A 5,652-nucleotide genomic window follows, 5' to 3' on the forward strand; every position below is an offset into this window, starting at 1 on the left:
ATACTGAAGAAAATAATACCTTAAAAAATAGCATAACCCAAATGGCAAAAGAGGTCCAAAATGTGAATGAGGAGGAGAATGCCCTAAAAAACAAAATTGGCCAAATAGAAAAGGCAGTCCAGAAGATTACTGAAGAAACTACTTCCTTAAAAATTAGAATAGAGCATTTTAAAGCTGGTGACTTTATGAGAAATCAAGACACTGTAAAACAAATCCAAAAGAATGAAAAATAGAAAACAATGTGAAATATCTCATTGGAAAAACAACTGACCTGGAAAATAGATCCAGGAGAGAGAATTTAAAAATTATTGGACTATCTGAAAGCCATGATCAAAAAAAGAGCCTAGACATCATCTTTCAAGAAATTATCCAGGAAAACTGTCCTGATATTTTAGAACCAGAGGGCAAAATAGAAATTGAAAGAATCTACCAATCACCACCTGAAAGAGATCCCCAAAGGAAACCTCCAAGGAATATTGTAGCCAAATGCCAGAGTTCACAGGTCAAGAAGAAAATATTACAAGCAGCCAGAAAGAAACAATTCAAGTATTGTGGAAACACAATCAGGATAACAAAAGATTTAGCTGCTTCTACATTAAGGGACCACAGGGCATGGACTCTAATATTTGGGATGCAAAGGAGATAGGATTACAACCAAGAATCACCTACCTAGCAAAACTGAGTATAATTCTGCAGGGGAAAAATGGTTATTCAGTGAAATAGAGGACTTTCAGGCATTCTTGATGAAAAGACCAGAGCTGAATTGAAAATTTGATTTTCAAATACAAGACTAAAGTGCAACATGAAGAGGTAAACAGGAAAGAGAAACTCATAAGAGACTTAGTATTGTTGAACTGTTTACATTCCTGCATGGAAAGATGATATTTGTAACTCATGAGACCTTTGTCAGTATTAGGGTAGTGGGAGGGAAAAAATTATATGTGTATGTATGTATATATATATATATATAATATATATATATAGATAGATAGATAGATAGATAGACAGAGAGATAGAGAGATAGAGGGCACAGGATGAGTTGAAGATGATGAGGTCATATCTGGAGAATAAAATTAAGGGGTGAGAGAGAATTATACAAGGAGAAGGAGAAAGGGAAAGGTAGAACAGGGTAAATTATCTCACAAAAAAAATGAAAAGAAAAGTCTCTTACAGCAGAGTGGAAATGGGGGAAGGTGAGAGGGAATGAGTGAATCTTATTCTCATAGAATTTGACTTAAGGAGGGAAAAACATACACACTCAATTGGGTATGGAAATCTTTCTTACCCTACAGGAAAATACGGGGCAGGGGAGGGGACAATGGAGTAGGGGGATGATAGCGAGGAGGGCAGATTGGGAAAGTGGGTTATCAGAAGCAAGTACTTCTGAGGAGGGTCAGAGTCAAAAGAAAGAATAGAATAAATGGGGGGGTGGGATAGGATTAAGGGAAATAGAGTTAGTTTTTACAGCGTGTCTGCTATGGAAGTGTTTTGCATGATTGCACATATATAACCTATATTTAGTTGCTTGCCTTATCAATGAGGGTTGGCGGGGAGGGAGGAAGTGACAAAATTTGCAACCCAAACTTTTAAAAACACATGTTTAAAAAAAATGTTTTCATATGCAACTGGGAAATCCATCCTGCCCTACAGGAAAATCGAAGGTGAAGGGGATAAGGGAAGGGGGGGAGAGACAGAAAGGAAGGCAGACTAGAGGAAGGGGTATTCAGAATGCATGCCATCTTGGGGTGGGGGAAGGGGTGAAATGTGGTAAAAATTTGGAACTCAAAAGCTTGTGTAAGTAAATGCTGAAAAGAAAAAATAAATAAAAATCATAGTATAAAAAAAGAAAACAAAAATTAAAAAAATATAAAAGAAAATAAAAAAATATTAAAAAAAATTTAAAAAAAAAGTAAAGTAAAAGCCCTCACTTTTGGTGAGAAGGCAATTTTCTCTCTTTCTCATGGAAAAGCTTGCTAATGATAATTATACTGTTTTCAGTTTCAGTTTTTGTTCTTAGATATTTCCACTTACATTGTTGCAATTATCATGTGTTTGTTTCTCTCACTCCTCTAAATTCCTCCTTTTCACAATATCTAATAGTACAACAATATTTCATTACATTCTTGCACCACACTGTTTAGCCATTCCCCAACTGATGGACACTTATCATACTTTCCCCCAGTTCATTGCTACCCCCAAAGCATGGCTACTTCATCTGCTTTCAAGGTTCACTTCAGTTGCTGCCTCCTCCATGAAGTTTTCTTTACTCTCTCACAACTTCATTTCAATCTTTCTTTTCTCAATACAGCTTATATTAATTGATTTTTGTGCACGGTACATTGCCTCGCTCCTTGAAGTAGGAACTATTCCAATGCACTCTCTTTTTTTTCTCTGTAGCCTTATTGCCTGGTAGAGTGCCTTAATATTTGTAGAAAACACTATTATTTAAAAAAAATTAAATATATTTTGACATATCTACAATCACTTCCATGAGCTTTTGAGTTTCAAATTTTTCTCTCCCTCCCTCCCCTCCTCTGTCCCCAAGATGACACGTAATCTAATAGAGGCTATACATATACATTCCTATTGACCATATTTTCAAATGAGTGATGTTGTAAGAAAGAATTAGAACCAATAAGAGGAACCACCAGAAAGAGGAAACAAAATAAAATAGAAGAAAAAATAGCAAATAGTACACTTCAGTTTGTATTCAAACTTCATAGTTCTTTCTTTGGATCTGGATAGCAGAAAAAATATTCTTAATTAAATTTCTATATAAATGAAATATGATCTTTAGGAATGGGTGCTTCCTTTCATGTCCTTAATATAAATTTGTCTTTCTGATTCATTTCCTTTTAGGTAACTGCCACAGCCTGAAGTAATAGACCAGAGAAATCATTCAAGTGTCACTGAATTTGTGTTGGTTGGACTCTCCACTTCGTGGGAGCTCCAGATTCTTTTCTTTGTACTCTTCATTTTCCTTTATTTGGCCATTGTTCTGGGAAACCTTCTAATTGTGCTTACAATGATCTTTGAACCTCTCCTACACACACCCATGTATATGATGCTGAGTAACCTTTCAGTTCTTGAACATGCCTGGCTACCTATGTGACCCCCAAAATGATCTTTGATTTTCTTGCAGAGTTAAAGACCATCTCCTTTGAGGGTTGCATGGCCCAGATATTCTTGCTTCATGTCTTTGTTGGTGGTGAGATGGTGCTCCTTATAGCTATGGCATATGATAGATATGTGGCTATATGCAAACCCCTTACACTATATAACCATTATGAGTTTGAACAAATGCATAGGGCTTCTGGTGGCTTCATGGGTCATTGGGATCCTTCACTCCCTGAGCCAGCTGGCCTTCACTATAAACTTGCCCTTCTGTGGCCCCAATATAGTAGACAGTTATTATTGTGATCTTACTTTGGTCATTAAACTTGCCTGCACTGATACTTATGTTCCAGAAATACTAATGCTCTTGGACAGTGGTCTAATGGGGGTGACCTCTTTCCTACTTGTACTTATTTCCTATACTGTCATCCTGGTCACTGTACAACATCATTCATCAGCTGGTATGGTTAAGGCGCGTGCTACATTGACTGCACATATCACTGTGGTGACCCTCTTCTTTGGACCTTGCATCTTTGTTTATGTCTGGCCTTTCAGCAGCTTCCCAGTGGACAAAGTCTTCTCTGTGTTCTCTACTATTTTTGCTTCAATATTGAATCCAATAATATACACTCTAAGAAATAAAGAGGTAAAGACAGCCATGCAGAAAGTGAAGACCCAGCATGTAAGTGACAGGCAGATTTTTCAGCTGACCCCAGTTTTGACTAACACAATGCCTTGAACAGACTTTGATATGTATTTGAGCCACTCTTCTCTTCTTTCTTTCCTATGATAATTTTTCCTTAATTTTTTAAAAATTTATATGTAAAACTGAGAAGGGTAACCTACAAGGGATGGTGAAATTAGAGTAAAAATTTCATGAAATGTCCCAATCTAATTCTTGTTGTTGTTCAAATGTGTCTGATTCTTCATGACCCCATTTGAGGTTTTCTTGGAAAAAATATTGAAGTGGTTTGCCATTTCCTTCTCCAATTCATTTCATAGATAAGGAAACTGAGGTAAACAGGATCAAGTGACTTACCTAGGGTCACACATCTAATAAGTATCAGGCGAGATTTGAACTCACTTTCTGAGTGCTTCCTGAGTGAACTCATCTTCCTGATGCTAGCTGCCCCAATCTAATTCTTTCCAGCTGCTGTTACACAGATCCAGCAGAATTTCATAAATTGCTAATAGGGTTTATTTAAGTATCACACATCTATCATATTTTTGTACCTGATGATGCACAATCACTGCAATTGGGAAAACAAGATCAAATGAGAGGCTCCTAGAACAGGTATTTATGAAACATGTAATTCCTATTCAAAGTGTTTTGTCTGTGTATGAATCAATATCCCCACAGTCCACCTCAGCCATGAACAAAGATGGTGATGCCTTTGATCTTGCAGTCACCCACATATGCACCACCTTCATGTTCAAGCATTCTTAAATCCCCCTATCTGACCATAATTCTTTGACTTTCCACATATCCCTCTGCTTTCCCTTACCAGACTCTTTATCCACAGTATGATCCCTAATTCCTTGACCCCTTAGTTCTATCCCAAACCATTATGGCTACATTTCCTCTCTCTTCATTTCCTCACCTTGATTCCTTGGCAAACCAGTTCAATTCTACAGTGTCCTCCTCTCTGGAATCCCTTGCCCCCTTATAATATCACTGATCACATGCTTGCAAGCCTCAGCCTTAGATCACTTTCCCAATCCTCTGCCTTCACTCCTACACACTTGCTGCCTAATGAAGATGGAGAAAATCACACAATCATTCTGATGAGGTCTACTACAAATTAAAGTTGCACAACCTCAATTGGGCCCTTTCTGCTACTAGTCAATCCATCTATACTTCCCTTGTCAACTCAGTATACCTCTTTCCATAGTGGTTCTTACAAACCTCTTTATCACTCTTCAAACTTCCCATGGCTCCCACTACTCCCACACTCTCAGCTAAGAAGTTTGCCTCATATTTTACAGGGAAAAGGTGAGGCCATTTTCTGTGAACTCCCTCCTTTCCTTGCTTCTTCACATATCATTCATATACCTTTCCTCACAGTCTCCTCCACCTCTTTCTCAGATGAAGAAATGGCCTCACTCCTTACTAAGGCAAACCCTTCTACTTGCATAAGTGATCCCAATCCTTCCTGTCTCTTCCAACAGATTGCCCCCTTTATCATCCCCTTCATTGCCCACTCTATCACTTATCTTCAGTCTCTCCCTGTCTACTAACTCCTTTCCTGCTGCCTGCAAACATGCCTATAGCTCCTCCATTATCAAAAAACTATCATCTGATTCTTCCACCCTTGGTAATTATCATTCTATATCTCTTTTGTACTTTGGCATTAAATTGCTTAAGAAGTTGATGGCTTTCTCTCCTCTCACTCTCTTCTTATAATCTAGCTTCCAACCTTCTTATTTCACCAAAACTATTCTCTTTAGTTACCAAATCTCTCTGGATTTGAATTCAGGTCTTCCTGACTCAAGGTCCTGCTCCCTATTCACTGTGCCACTTAACTTCCTCACATTTAG

At 37.8% G+C, this 5,652-nt stretch overlaps 1 pseudogene; it reads left to right on the forward strand.

Annotated features, from left to right (window-relative positions):
* LOC114031633 overlaps nucleotides 1-5,251 on the forward strand; it is a 5,796-nt pseudogene extending 545 nt beyond the window's left edge.
* Nucleotides 5,252-5,652: the final 401 nt, after the last annotated feature.

Source organism: Vombatus ursinus, unplaced genomic scaffold, assembly GCF_900497805.2.
Source record: "Vombatus ursinus unplaced genomic scaffold, bare-nosed wombat genome assembly UNPS02015197.1, whole genome shotgun sequence".
NCBI classification, from domain to species: Eukaryota; Metazoa; Chordata; class Mammalia; order Diprotodontia; family Vombatidae; genus Vombatus; species Vombatus ursinus.